Raw genomic sequence first — 16,821 nt, forward strand, 5'->3', positions numbered from 1 at the left:
ACACTAAGCATTCTGAGCTGGTAGAGGCGCCTAGACGATGCTGCTTCTTTTGGTAGTCCCCTTATTAGTTGTATCACATAACCTGCCCACGCAGTAACATAACTGCACACCACTCTATCGCCTAACTCCACCCTTCTCACATTCCTCTACCCCACCCACCATTCCCTTCCCCTCTGTACCCTCACCCACCAATACTTCCCCACAGCTCTATAACCCCACACACCTGCCCTTTTACCCCGTTTATATCCTCACACACCCCTCTTCGCCCCAACCCACACTTCCTCACCATTGTCTACCATTAGCCACCAACATTTCCACAAGCATCTCAACGCCACCTACCCACTATTTCACCCCCCTCTCTATCCCCACACACGGTTCCTCAAACATTGCTAACCCTGCCCTTTCACACTCCTCTCTGCCCCAACCATCCTTCCTCACCCCTCCCTACACTCCCTACAATTACTCAATCATCTATCCCCACTCACTCTTCCTCACCCCTCACTACATCCACACCTCCATTCTGACCCCTCTCTGCCCTCACACACCATTTTCTTCTCCTTTCTAGCCCACCCATATGTTCTTGCCACGCTCTACCCAAACCACTATTCCTAACCCTTCTATTTTCCCACCTACCTCACTCCTTCACACCATAATTCGATCTACAATCATGCAACCCACCTCACCTCACACTACTCTAGCTCAACCCCACCTTTTCCCGCTCTAAGCAACACTACCCAATCTGCTTTACCTACACTTCCCTACCTCACCCCAGCACATCCAACTACACACCCCCACCCTGCCTTACCGCTTCCTATACCAAACACCCCTGCCACATGCTGGGTCACCTCTTCCTAATCCCACAAATCCTAGCTCACACATGCCTACCATGTTCATCCCTGCCTACTGCCTACTAATTTAGCGTGCCCTTTCTACCTTCAGCCTTAACTTTCCCCGACCCCTGCCACCATTGCACACCCATATAATCACCATGCATATCTTCAAATATCAAAACATAGTGTTTGCTGACATTAGCAATACACATAGTAAAAAGACATCCGTACCCTGCAGTGAATAACTTTATTTCTACTATGTCTAACACTAATGTTATTTGCCTGCAACCACAAATTTGAAGACATATTTGTAATTAGAGCACATTGTGTACTGCAGTCTTGCCTTTACAAGTAAAATGCAATAAACATTTTAAATGGCGGAACTAATGGCTTTGCCAATGCTTGTTTTATTTTGGTAGAGAAACACAGCATTACAATAAACAGAGAATAACCCGACTCCATTATTAAAATGTGCCACTAATCTCAGGACAATGAAAACACTGCTCGCTGAACACCTTGGGTCAAATTACGAGTTGGGCGGTAACGCCGGCGCTAATAGCGCTAGCGTTATCGGCCCTACCGCCAAACCCACCGGCGCTATTAGCGCCGGATCACAGGTTTGGCGGAACAGGAAATCCCCATTGAGCCCATTCGGGAATGCCCCATTCCCCATTGGGCTCAATGGGGAAATTTCACGCTCTTACCGCCGGCGGATTTCCCACTGGCGGTATGAGCGCAAAATTTCAGCAGATTTCCCCCCAGCTAAGGGCTGGGGGGAAATCAGCCGAAGCCATGATTTGGCGGACCCTTAAATGCGGTAGTAATGGCGCTACCGCTGCATTTAAGGGTTACCGCCAAACTCGTGATGAGGCTGTTTTATCGAAAGCATCTTCGTGGCATCAAATCCTACCAACAATGAAAGCCCCATGTGGGTTTAAAAGTATCAGTGATACATGGTGTTACGGGGGAGGTTAAAGTTTGGTGCATTGGCAGATAGTCATGGATATGTGTTCCCTGCGGCAGCCCATGGATAGAGAGTAGGGTTGTCAGGCACTTACAAACACACCAGTGAAGCAGATATGGTAGCAAAGTGGGTGAAATATGATTGACAGTATATTCAGATGCAGCAGTAGGAGCATACCTTAAAGGAAGGTAGTGCGGGTGGCCTTGCAGGCCGGTCAAGCACAGACAGACTCCAACCTTGACTTTGGGCATTCACAGTGGACAACAGCTGGTTTTGCCTGCCGACTCTGCAGGGCTGCTGGAGGTAGTCGAGGCATGGGCGATCAGGAGCAGCTGGGGCTCTGTGCCAGGGTCCGGTGAGAGTGTCATGGCCAAGCTTCCTCATGGGTATGGCAGCAGCATCTTGGTATGGAGCAAAAGCTCTTTGTCTGTTGGAAGGACTAGCCCAGGAAGGCAAACCTCGCCAGATGGAACAGTTGAGAAGAAGAAGTGGGTCAGTGTAGGTGATGATTTCAGACCAGCGCCATGGGAGATCACACAGACTGGCTCCAGTCTTGACTGTGGGCCTTGACGGTGGGCAACAGCGGCCTTTGCCTGCCGGCTCTGAAGGGCTGCTGTAGGTAGTCAAGGCATGGGCCAATCAAGAGCAGATGGAAGCCAGGCTCTGGTCAGAGCATCAGGGCCAGGCTGCCTCGTAGGTATGGCAGTGGCATGTTGGTAAGAAGCAAAAGCTTTTTGTCTATTGAAGGGACCAGCCCAGCAAGGCATGCCTCGCCAGATGGAAGCAGCGAGAAGGAGAAGTGGGTCCATGCAGCACCGTGGGAGCTCACACAGACAGGCTCCATCCCTGACTGTGGGCCTTCATGATGGGCAACAGCCGTCTTGGCCTGCCAGCTCTACAGGGCTGCTGGAGGTGGTCGAGCCCTGCGCCAATCAGGGTGACTTTAGATAGGGATGACAGATTATGACCAATTTTGCTGCCGCTATTCAATGTATTGGTTCGGGTATAAGATCATTGAACTCCTCTGAAAACTACAGAAACAAAAACCTTTCGGAAATAACAGGTGTTGGTTTTGTGAGGAAGTTGTTGGTACCTTACAGCATATGTTGCTTCAGCAGAATCAACTTCAAAGATACTGGGACTTAATTGCTCAACGGAACACCTTCATTTTACCATTACCCAATACATGGGCCATGTTATCTGAAGTAAAAAGAAAACCAAATCAGAAGTTTGTCTTGATTTATCTTTCTTTGAGAATCAAAATCATAATTATAATTATTCTTTTAGAATGCGCTTAATCCAAAAAAGTGGTTTCTAAGCGCTGTATCAGGATTTGCACTTGTGTTGGTGTTGCGCTGTGCTGTCTTTCTTCCAAGACAAATGTGTTGCCGTTCAGCTATCATTCCTCCCAAATTGCATTATCTCCAATTGAGGCAACTACAGAGTACCACCTAACTCACTTGGTACAACTTCGTGTGCCACATTAAGAGTCACAAATTAATCATCTTGCCCACATTGTAAAAGGCCTTCTTTGGAAGCCAGTAGCTGACTTGTTTATAATGGCATTACTGAAATTAAGGAACATGTGTATACGTTAATAGGGTCACAGGCACAAGTTGCTATAGTACATCATATTTGGTTAGGCTTGCTTATGTTCATCATTACTTGATGACTTGTTAAAAGTTATTCACAGTGGCAATAATGGCAGGCATTTTGGATAAAGCTTCATAAAGGTTATGTACCGGGTCAGGTGGCATATATTGTGAGTACATCATCATGAGAGTGATTTGATTTACAGGGACAATGACATCATATATTCTGGGGCCTACCTTCATTGAAAGGATTTACATTATTAATGCTGGCATGTAGTATGGGCACAGCCTCATGAATGTGATTGACAGGGAACAACATTAGCATATATTGTGGGTGAAGCATGATGAACGTGATTTACATAGTGCAGTGCTTGCATACACTCTGAACATACTTTCATAAACATGATTTACAGTGCACTTCTTCCCTATATTGTGGGCACCACTTCACTATAGTGATTTACAGTGCCAGTGTTGGAACATAGGTTTGGTATAACATCAATGTGCTTTACAATATGAATGTTGGCATATGTGATAGCCACAGACTCATGAAAGTCATTCACAGTGGCAATGCCTGTGCAGCATGTGTAACCTCCAAAAAGGTCCAATGGCACTGTCATGAGCAGCACAATGCCCACCAAACATCCAACCAATCCTTTCCATTCACAAGGCACCCAGCATCCATCTTAGAATCATGCTCATCAACCAGCCATCAGTCTATCTTCCATACACACAAACTCATCCACTCAACCATATACCCACCCAAAAACACTAACATCTATAGCAAAGCACGATCAATTGGCTTTGTCGTTGCATGCTAAGCTTTGGTATTGTATGCGTTTTATGGATTAGACGTTGTAACCAGAAAAAGAAATGTGAAAATGAATTGTGTCACCACTGGTCCAAAAGCTGTCCAATGTAATTTTACTACTCACTGCTCGACTAGGAAATGAAAGAGAATGAAAGCTCTGCTTTAGAGCGGCAGTTCCTAAAGGACAGAAAACACGGATTCAAACAAAAACACAAGGACCCAAATGAGTGCAATGTGTTAGACCTTTCTTCTGCTAACCTTTGTATTGTAAGTGGTCTCACCAATACTTGCATCAGAAAACACATCCATGTTAACGAACCGAGAGAGCAGCTGAAGCCAATTGTGGACCTTTTTACAAACCCTGATATAACATGTTGAGAATATGCCGTATTGCTTCACAACTGTGAATGGGACACACCTACATGCTAATCATAAAATAAAGAAGTAAAATTATCTTTATTCAAAATATGAACATTCCATTAACACATCAGCATAATTCCATATTGCATTAAAACATTAAAACAAACATAAGGAATGAGCTCAAAATTGTGATGGCAAATCACACAGTCGAAAGTCCTGAAATGAGCATGATCAGTCAGATCACCAATGATAGCCAAATGAATACAAATTAAATTAAATATAAACAATGCTTACACAACCACTGACAGCCTGCACTACCCAATCCTCATTAAGGCTGGAATTAAATATCCCAGGGCCCAGCATACTCTGAAATAATTCATCAGCAGCAGATAATAGTACGCCACTCTACACTGCCTAAAACCAAGTGTCTTCAAAAGTGGAATTGCATACTTCTGGTGCGGCAAAAGAACAGAGCATGCATAATATTTTCTTGCTAAATATTATCACACTTACAAATGGGTTCCTTCTGATTTTCCCAATGCATTCTGTTAACTGCAAACGGGTGCTGATTGGATTGCAATGTTGTTATTAGCTGTCTTGCCGATTTAAAACCATACCGAAATGGCGGCTATTCGCAGTTGGTCAATTAGTGGTGGACTGCCACTCTTGCAATATAAAAGCCATTGCTGGGGAAACGCCCAATTAAAGGACGAAGACATTATTGCTCAGATATTTCAATGGAGAGCGAGTAGGAAATTCACCGAACACCAGAGCCATACATGAAATACCACGTGACTGATATGACTTATTTGTTGGGAGAATTGCTCTGCCTCCGTGGGAAGAGGTGACGTACAATGATCTGGAATTGGATTGGATGATTGTTTTTTTCAATTTGAGCCGACCAGGCGTTTGTGTAATTGCATCTGATGCTCAGATAATGAAATGCATGGACTCTTTTCAAATGTACCTTCTCCATGGAGATGAACAGGTTTGCACTTGTATTCCTATTAACTACCATTAAAACGGACTCAGAGCTATTCACCGTCATGTCCCTGGACATCATGGAATCTTCGAGTTTACAAGCACTTGTAAAATGTTTTGGTGTTTTGCCCACTAGGACCAGATTTCCTACATACCCTAGGCAGTGTGTTTTGTGACCTAGGAAGGATAGGACATCCGCATGGTTAATCAACAGCTGTTTCTCCAAACCATCAACATAAAGATTGAATAGCAGGGGTGTCATAACACATCCTTGGCAGGCCGTCTGCTAATATAGCATGTGCTCGGTCCTTTAGTTTGGGCCATTACCACCCATTCTAGCCCTTGGAACAGGTGGGTATTGCTATTAGCACTACGGGTTGCCAATCTGGTAACCCGTGTTACTAAGACAAAAGTATTTTGTTTGAATAAATGGGACACCTCATGGGGTCCCGTTCATTCAAATATAATGCTCACTAAAGATGGCCACCATGGATCAGGAAGGTGGGGCCCGTACAGAGTCCCTCTTCTATTTCCATGGTAGCAAGCTGAAACAACGGGAGGAAGCAGCGACGGCAGGCACTGCCGCTGAACTAATCAGGCAAGTGGGGCTCGTGGGGGGTTAAAAATAAGGGAAGGGAAGGGAGGGCGGGAGTAAGATGGCTGCATGGGGGAAGCAGCCATCAGGTTGCTCGGAATGCAGGCTTGGATCGGCAGATTCAGCCCGCGACCCCCCACTCTGGGTGCTAATCTTAAATGTACCTGTTTGTTCACCTGCCTTTCCATATGAATTAAAAACCTTGATATTAAGATATAACTGCATGATGATGTCCAGAATATTCCTGTCTTTTCTTATGTATTTAAAGCCATTGGCCTTGTGCTGCCTCACTGCTACGTATGTTTGAATGGCATAAATATCTAGAAAGCCAGCACATTGGCAAAATGTGTTTGAATACACTCCATACACCTGTTTAAACATGCTTAAATATTGCTGAATAAGCTACAGTTGATTTTTACTTTTTATTTTGTGGTGATCCTGTTTCATCACTTTTGCTTCTTTGAAACTGTCCTCTGCATTCCCTTAATTTTTTAAGAATGCTGACCGGGCCTCGCCTATAAGACCATTGTGTGTCTGTGTGTGTATGTGTGTGATGTGTAATGCCAGAAAGCTGACCCCAATGCTGTGTTGGGGCCATCACCTAACACCAAAATCTCGCCTGGTGCCTAGAGCTGCAAGGTTGCATGACAGTGAATGGCAAAGTAGCGCCCTGTAGGAGCCGGGACAAAGCAACATGGCTAAGTTGCACAAGGAGAATCCACAACATGAGGCACATACTTGCATCGGAATAAAACAAAATGCTGGCTACTCTCGCAATCTAACAAATTAACCACAATGCTCTATCGTGACTTCTAGACTCAGCAACCCTCATGACCAGGCACATAGCCTAGGTATGATACGTTCACTGGCCACCTTTGGCCAACTGAATTGCTACAGTAAGGTCTATTATTAACCTGTTCCTGTACATTTTGTAAATTGTCATTATCATGTATATACTTGTAAATGTTATTATTTTTTATCCACCATTGTATATTTTTACTGTATCTTGTATTGTATTGCATATAATTACTGTAACCATGTACCTTAAGAAAAGCGCCTAGCTACCTTCAGGTTCGGTGCGCTACGTAAGCAAATAAAACAAACAAACAAACATAATATTTAATTCATAAGTAATTCCTCAGACGTCAGGCATCTAAAACTTGATATGTTAAGAGTAAGGGCATCACAGTATGTGGATACACTTGTAAACAAAAAGCAGTGTCAATCACAGGTCTGCAATCCTTGGCATCCTTATTGTCAATTGTCTGGAACCACCATTGCACATCTGCCTGAGTGTGTGGCTCAGACTTCGAGGTGTCTTATACAGATACGCTCTGCTTTGAAGTCTTGATGGTAAACCCGGTAGTCACTATTATTGCCACACTCTTGCTATATCCCTTGATTGTTGACCCATATCTCTCTTAACGTTATTGTCAGGGTAAAGGAACTTTCCGGGAGAAAGAACATTTCCCTTGGATGCGGCTGGTGACCACTGGTCGTGCTAGTCTTTTCTGTCGCCTCTCCGACTACTTCTTCGACCATTCACTCCTATCTCAATCATGTAATCGGTTCCACTTGTCTGCTTCTTCACCCTCTCCATCAATGCTAACATTAATCTCGTCTCTGACACCGACTACTCAAGCATGCCTGACTCTTCCCTTCTTTTTTTAGAAGAATAAGAACAATAGGAAGAAACAGGCCACGGGAAGATGCAGTAAACAAGTTACCATTCTCGAAGATCTTCTATTGGCCGCCACCATTGTGATGATGTTCATCAAAGCGGATGGTTGGCATTGCTTCTGATTTACTTCTAAACATCATAGGATAAGTTTCACAATACTGCTAGCATGTGACCTACGCCACCGTGTTGAGCACCACACAGGGTAAGTCACATTCTGAGGGATGTCACGGACCACCAAGTTATGCTTGGAAAGGCGCTGTTTCTGGGGTACCAAATGGTTTTAACGTCATCATTTTTTATTGAATTTTAGGTTTTGGAAACCGACACTCACCTTGAGCCAGAGACACATAGGGATTGAGTCATTCATTTCCAAAACAACCCTGGCAATACTGTACATTACCTGCCAACTACTGGTGTTTCAATATTTAACCATGTAACAATTCTTATTACAAAAGCCTAGGTCAAAGACCACCATTTTAAATTCTTAGCAGTAGGAGGTATCCCCTGTATGGTTCTCATTAAGGGCAGGTCACAAGTATACTAGGGGATGAGATGGGGAGTGCATGGGGAATGGGGCTGAACCAACCACCCCGCCCCCCTTGGTTCTGCATCAAAACATTGCATTTTTCAAAAGAAAAAAATAAGTACTAAGGGCCACAAAAAAATCAACTGAGTAACGTCATTCTCATAAAGGAGTGTGCATATTATATTGGTATCATTTCTCATAGAGGCACATGTATGCTCTTGGGCACTTTTTTTCAATGCTTATCTGTATTTATGTGAGGAAATCCGTGAAAAACCCAAGTTATTCATTGAAACCAATCTGCTCTTCAGATTCTCCAATGTTTTAAAAATAAAACGTGTGCGCTCAATGTATACTGTAATTGAGATTTATTTATTTATTTACCTATCTATTTGCACATTCATAGCAGCGCTCAGAGCCCATAGGCATCTATAAAACTCTTAATGAATATTATAAATAATACTCGAGGGACTTCGTTGGTGTCCCATTCATGACAGAGTTATAGATAATGAGGCTGACCCCTCCAGCGTGTACCCGGATATTCTACACATGAATCACCTCATGAAGAATGATCCAGAACTTTTTCTTTTAGTAAGTGCAACTGAAACGTGGGGGTGCAGTAAAAAGTTGCCTACTCACTTCTGCTTCTTATGTCTTCGTTATAGGCCGGGGCAGGAAGGCTGTGAGATGTGTTGACCATAGAAAGAAATACTGTATTTTTCTGCACATTATTTTGGGAACAAATGGATTAAAAAACATCTTTCCACACTTGACTGCCCTTCGTTTTACAAAAGAGCAAGCAAACTGGGATTCTTAAAAACACATCACTTTTCACCCAAGGAACACCTTCCACACAAAGCCATGTCAAGGATGTATGACACCTCCGTCTATGTGTCGATTCCGCACAACTCCATCTGGTCAAGGTGCCGAATGTGCTACCGGCACCCTTTCTCCGCTGCATCCTCCTGCTACCGTCGTTTGCCTTGCCTTAGAACCCCCACCTCCCCCACCCCCCGGATGGCACACAGTAGTAGTAGTAGTGAAAATACGTATTCAGTGCAACAATTGCCAACAAAGATGATCTTCAAGGCACTAGATACAAACACAATGCATGATATGTAATGAGGCCTTTCATGTTGCGCAAACTCACCACCGCAGCGGTCTCAGAGGGCAAAGCATTGTCCATAAATGTATGATTTGCAAGAACTCACTCCATAAATACAATATTACAAAACTAAATAATTGCTTTGATCAGAGATAACAGCCGCTGTCCAAAAAAGTTAAAATGTGTCAAATGCATTTTTGTTGTATTTTCTCTAGTGTTGGTAGTAAATTGCACAGCAGAATACTGCACCGTTTGTCTATATTGCGCCAGACAACACATTCCCCTTGTGAAGTGTATTTTTTTTTAAAGTGCAGTGGATTTGTTCAATACAAAGAAAAAAAAGGAATGCATTTGGCACAAATTAGCATCTACGTGTGCAACATTCACTCTTGCAATACCTCATTACCCTCTTCACGCGCCCTAACGTCGAGCAAAAGGGCAAATGTGAGGTTGCATGTTGCAGCACTGTAAAGCAATGCCGTTTGGAATGTTTTACTTTATGATACTTCAATAAAATAAAAGGTAATGTTCAATGAATTACCAGTTGAGTAAATAAACCCAAGATGCAATCTAACACAGCGATCATAAATTGCAAAACCCAGCTCTGTTTATGACATATCGCCCACACATTTAATAAAGCGCTAATTGCGCTGCAAGGTGGTCCGTTTCTCTTCAGGTCCAAATGAACAACCTTAAAATAGAGTCGTATTTGCAAATGTATTGCCTGCAAAACCGAATAGACTTCCAGTCCTTGAGGACACTGTCATTGGTGAAAAGAAAGAGCTGCTTTCCAGGCTAAGCAGAGATTGGGGCTTATTGGAATTGGCCCATTTGCGATTCTGTACCACGCCGACGACCCACAATCCACTGCGCAGATCAGAGGATGCGGCCGACCCTCTGGTCTGCGGATAGAAGAGGATAATGAGGCAAAGTCAGTTCCTAATCCCCCGCCTTGGTTCTTATTCCCGTCTCAATGCAATCTGACAGTTTTGTGAGATCCTCACAATGGCAGAGATGACATGACTGTTTAAGACGCACACCACTGAGACCCACCGCCAAAAAGTAATGAGGAGATTGCCTGTAAAGCTCTCCTTTTTGAGCGGAGGGCACTAGAACTATTCCAAAGTGGTTATTGTCTGTCTGATGCTCACACATTCAGAGGGCAAAAGTGTGCAACCTGCCGCTTGCAAGGAAAAGTTCATTGGGGCTCATTATGACCCAGGCGTTAAGGGGTTAACAGCGCCGTAAAAGGCTGCAGCGCCGTTAACCCCTTAATGCCTTATTACGAGGTCCCTTTGCGGCTCCCGACCTGAACGGCTGGTCTGGACCAGCCGTTAAAGTAGGGACCCGCAAAGGGACCTTGATGGCAATTACAGTACCGCACTTTGCGGTACCGTAATTGCTGCCTTCCCCATTCCCATTGAGCCCTATGGGGCAAAAATGGGAATGGGGAAGGGCCATGGAGAAAGGGGGAATTACCGCCCTGCCAACCTTGGAATGGGGTGGTAATTCCCCCTTTCTCCATGGCGGACTCCGGCATGGACCATGCTGCCTGCTATTAGCACCATGGTTTAGCGCCATAGTCCTAATGAGGGCCATTGTCTTGAATTTCAGGGCGAATAATTCTGAGAGGAATTGACAAGTATTGATACTGGTTGACCTTTGGGCTGTCAGTATTATGCTTTGGGTAATTCACATATTGCTTCTCACTGGGGTCCTCACTACCTGCCTGCATTGAGATGTGCGTGAAGATACAGTTTGTAACAGTAGGTATGGCGTAGCAACCGTTTACACACCATGCGTAGAGTCTGTAATGATACACACGGGCCACTTCCACTTCTGCCCAGAGCATCAAATACAAGGCAAGCTAAATTAGGACCATTCTATGTTGCATCCCCCCCAAGTGAAAGTGTCATCCAAGTCCAGGACCAAATATTCTTTTGAAAAATAAGTAAAAATGCCCCATAACTGGGCACAGCTGGAGCAGGATGCAACCATCCACGGGATGTATGCTGAGCCCCACAGGATACCAAGAAAGGAAGTTGGTTTATCCTTAGTCTCAGCATAAATCACCCAACAGCAGGGCTAGGGCAGTGTCTCAAATATCTTTAAGCCGTTAGCTACGAATGTGTGACATTTGAGACACGTGCATATGAACTCAGTGTGGAGAGGTGCTTATAGTTGTTAGTCCAGTCCCATTGTTTCAGTTTACTTTTAAATAGATATTGCAAAGTAACGTTTAAATTCTGGTGTACAACCAATGTTCTCTTAGAGTTTGTCAATTAATTTAATATATTCATTTCCTTTGGACATCGTGCCCAAACCCGTAAGTAACTCCATCAGAGTAAGCAATTGGCATTTCGGCCTGGTGTTAATTTTTAAGTGCAACATCCCCTGTTTAGTCAATGCCTCGCCTTTCAAAGATACAAGCCCAAGTTCCAATCTAAGGAACTCAATGGGGGTCGAGGAACGCAATTTTAATATCCTCTTCCAAAAATAACACTCAGTTTTGTCTAGCCAAAGTAAATCAGACGTGGCAAGGGCGCCTAGGCCATATAGTACCATAGGGCACTGGCTGTACAGGGTCATGATCCCCTCGAGTGACTAGCCTGCGGTATGGTTAGCATTTGACCTTCTTAGGTTCAACCACCATAACCTTGGTTTAGTCCAAATTAATATGCAGGTCATTTACCACAGTATAATCTACCAAAATGGTGGACATTGCCTTAGCTCCGCTATATGTATGAATAAACAGTACTAAATCGTCTGCGTACAACAGACAAGGAATGGTGCGCCCCCCAATTCTAGGACAGCAGCGGTGCATCCCTGGTTAACCCCCTTCTATGTTCGTAGTGGAATTGTTATTCCACTGTGGTCATCCAATCGCACCCGTGCCATCTTGTCATTATGTGTGATATGTCACTGAACGTTGGGGTTCATGTAAATGGTAATGCAAGGCTATATATTCATTGTCCTTCGGAAGATGACCAACCACAACCAGTCCGGTTTTTGTGTAAGCATTCAGGTACTTTTATTTGTGATTTCTAGTAAACACAAAACTACTGCATGTTCCCCAGAATACAAAGGAAAAAGCAGTATTGCATACCCATTTAACAAATGGCATGGCATGCTGACATGTGTGCTAATCAAACGTGTATTTGAGTTTACATGATTTATAACCAGAAGAATTGCGTGGAATGTTTTTTCACGGAGGCATGCATTTGTTGTTCGGTAGTGTCATGGCCACATGTCAGGGTTCTGAGCATTGAGAGCAGCCATGCGTTAGCTTGTGGTCTGCATCGCAAGTCATTTTAAAGTTCAGTGTATGCTTCATTTGTGGTTCCTTCGTGTGAACAGTGAAGAACAGATAGGACATGGGTACAAACCAAAGCCCCACATATATTGAAAACATTTGCAGTGCTCTACAAGTCAGATGTCATGGCATGCGCGTTGGTTGTATTGGAAACTATATTAATTGATGTGTGTGCTGGAGAATGACATTTATGTCCTGTTCTCGGGGCGTCTGATTGTGGGCAGTCGCATGCTATGCGCCATGACAACCACATGTTGATGTGTTTCCAATGGCAGGCAAGCAGGGACGTCATTTCACCAAAATGCCAGGGGTAGTGGGAGTGACATCACACGACCCTTGACCCCCTGATGACATCACAGGAAGTGATGTCATTTGACCCCACCCCGAAGTGGTATCGCTGGAAGCGATGTAACCTGACCTTTCACCCGTTAATAAAACAGGAAGTGGCATCACATAGCATTGTACACTACAAAAAATATGGTTACCATATCACTACAATGTGATGTACATTTCATACAAGAATGGATTGCCATATGTATCTTTAAGATCAGTGTGTATAGGCCCATATTACCAAATTACTGGGAATGCAAGCAGACGTCCATGACTCAATGGTAAAGATGTGCTTAAGCGCTTTATATAGAAACAATATAGACCCAATATCACCCAACCTATGTTGGTACTCATTTATCAACCTTAGAAGGATGAAAGGCTGAGTTGAGGCGTTTAAGAACAGACTAAATCAGTGACTCACCCCCTGAAGTGTGCCTGAAATAAACCTTTAATGAGTCTATCAATTATTGTATAGAATTCCAGAAAGACACATTATTTGGTATTCCTATTCTTTCTTATTTAGGTTCAGTGCTGAAAGTGTTAGACTTGTTTTTATTTTTCTTCTTTAAGGGGCCTGAACAAGAAAGCCAGCCACTCCAGAAGTAAAGATCCACATGGTGCTGGCCACAGCCCAGGAGCTTGGATTACAGAAAAAACAACAAAAAACGTTTTTATTTTATTTTTTTAGATGTCACAAGGGTGACCACAGAGGTCGCAAGGGAGATCTCAGAGGTCGCAGTTGCGACCTCTGGCGCCCCCCAAATGACATCCCTGCAGACAAGCAGAGCCTTGACACTGCTCTGAGCTGTGACAGGGCTTGCACCACTGATTTGACTCTGTTTGCTTGCTTAGATCATTTGCACCTTGTCCAGAAAGGTTGAGCCGACAAGTCAGTACAATCATAAAGGGCCTCATTTGCCAAGCCTTTTTCGATGGGATTGTGACATTGAAAACACATTTGTAAATCAGGCCCAGCATGTTTTCTATCTGTGAATGCCTAACAGGCCAGTGTTTGGGCTACCACGGTGGCGTCCCTCTTCCTGCTCGTCCTTGTTGCACCTTACTGCATATGTCTTTCTGAAGTTAGCATCAAGTTCTAATGCATGGTCATGTGAGAGAGTGAAAATGTATGTCTATTAAAGGAACTCTGTGAAATTAGGAATCTCTAGTGTCAAGACATAAAGAAATGTCTGGCAATTTATTATGGGAGAAATGTACCCAATATGTTCGCAATAGATGCATTGTCTGCCTACATAGCTGTACTATTTATCAAGTGCCCACCTTTTCAGGGCACTTAAAGACACACATGTATCTACCCCCCGGATGCTGATCCGCAGATCGGTGACGGCGATGGAGGTGTCTATGGCACTGTCCATGAAAGCTGGTTGGTCTCATAGGAAGATGCTGTCTGGATTAAGAACAACCCCAGAGCTAGGGTTGAAGCTTCACGCTCACTGGGACATGCAATGATTGATTTACGATCTCACCAAGTCGTCAGCTATCTCGCAACAGAATAGTCGCCTAGGTTGTGATTCATAAGTGTAAATCAAGCATCCCTAGAGGAAAATCCCCAAAGAATCTTCTAGGCAAGTGGTAGGAGAGTTCCAGTAGGATTCCCTTTGTAGACATCGCCCCCAATGTGAACAGTGTGATTTCAAATGCTGCCTACGGTCCAATTTGTCTTTGCAATTTTTAAGTCATTTTTCAGTTTTGACCTCGAGGCAGCCTGGGTAGGTACATGCAGTGAAATATTAAAACACATTCGAGAGGCAGTTGTATTAATAAGTATGGTAGAAAGGCTATGTGATGTGGCCTGATACCCCTAATTCGAAACTCTGGGCCACATGGAAGACAATTTGCTGACAGTCACAAATCCTGCCTTCCAGAAAATTGCTAAATGGATCCTGCTAGCCACTCCAAATTACAACCCCATGACATCACATCTTGAGTGACAGCTTCACCTCATACACCCTAATCAAAGGAATAGCAGAAAGAGCATTCATAACTTGTCCCCAGGCCACTAAAACCACCCCAATTTTATTCTCCACATTTTACTGAATCACATTCCATTAATCTGTTCCAGAAAACCAACAAGGCAGGATCCATGAATAATCTACAACTTCATGGTTGCGGGAAAACGAGCTACCAAGTACACGGAGTCGTTTTTTTCTGAATACGAGGACCTTTAATTAAAAATCGATTAGTAAAAAATGTTGTCTTCACTCTTTAAGAGCCTTCACTGAATGCCATAGCCATAGTCTAGCAAAGGAGAGTGGTACAATCTGAATGCGTTATAGCACCCGAGGAAGATATCTGATTTTTGGAGGAAAGCATCTTGGTCTTGCTGATCAGCAAGGCCCAACATGTAGCGGTTAACAGCAGTGGCAGCACATCCCAGCCCTGCTTCATCGCCCATACATTGCTAATAATCCACATTTCTGCCAGACAAATTTGACCTTAATTTCCAGTGTAAAAGGTCACTATCATTTTTAACAATTTGGGTAGGGGCAAGGGGCATTCCAAGTATTCCTAGTTGTTACTATAATTATGCGCTATTCACACTATCATAGGAGGTGCTGTAATCTAAAAAAAACAATACAGATGACTAACACATTATGAAACATATCAACCTGTCCAGTGAATAAGAATTAAACAGCTGTGGATTTGTTACCATTCCCTGTGAAACCCAGGAGCCAGGAACAAACAACTATCTGTTCCTCAAACCAGCAACACAACACATTCAAGGTGACTGTAGAAAGTCTTTCCTGATACTTCTGTTAGGGTGATCAGTCTGTAATTTGCTAGCCAGCTAATCAGGATCCACAGACAATAATTTAAGTAGGTCAGTATTAGCTCTTCTAAGGTAGTTATTGATTGTGAGGTCAGTATATCCTCTAACAAAACATGTTTAGCATTACTGCCAAGGCCCTTGATTGTTAAGACATTAAAAATTACATGTTTTGCTGTGCACTAGTTGAAAAGTGTTTTTCTTTCTTCAACCCAATAGGAGAAAGTAGACCTTTGATATTCACTTTTGTATTTCAGAGTTATTACAATGTTCTTGTAAAATACACCCATCCTTTACTTGTTCCTATATAGTGTAAATGCATCTATACCAAGTTCCATATTTCCTTATCCACTATTTCCCCAAAATGTGATTAACTATACTGTACAGTTTCTTAAGTAGTTCGAAGAGTAGAAACTAGAAGAATAATTGATTGATATTTTATAATGCACTTAACACAGGAGCAAAATACCAGAGAGCAGTCTCGAAGCACCGGACCGGGATTTGAACCTGTGTTGCTCTACATTGTCTTGTCTTCAAGACACACGCTTTGCCTGTCCCTGAGCTATCCTCCCGGCCCAAAGCAACAGAAGAAATATAAGTAATTGGTGCTTGATGTACAGTTGCATTCAACATGCAGTACTTAACTGATGGATTAAAATCCAAGGCAGAGTTTAAGTTTAAATCAGGAGTGAGGACAGAATGCATGTAATAGGTAATGGTAAGAATGGCATTTTCCTATATTTAGTATGATTATCAGTTAAGTAAACAAAATCATATAATGCTATAGTATAGCATTATAACATATTAAAAAAAGTTAGACCTTCAGAGGACTACTGGAGTTATTATGTGGTTCTCCTATGGGTCAGCAATTTGCTTTTAACAAGCACGGTTTGTTACATTTGTTTCTGATACTGGGAGCCAGTGAACATTAAAACTTGTTGAATGATTATG

The sequence above is a fragment of the Ambystoma mexicanum genome, chromosome 3p, assembly GCF_040938575.1.
Source record: "Ambystoma mexicanum isolate Mex_15411 chromosome 3p, UKY_AmexF1_1, whole genome shotgun sequence".
Lineage (NCBI taxonomy): Eukaryota > Metazoa > Chordata > Amphibia > Caudata > Ambystomatidae > Ambystoma > Ambystoma mexicanum.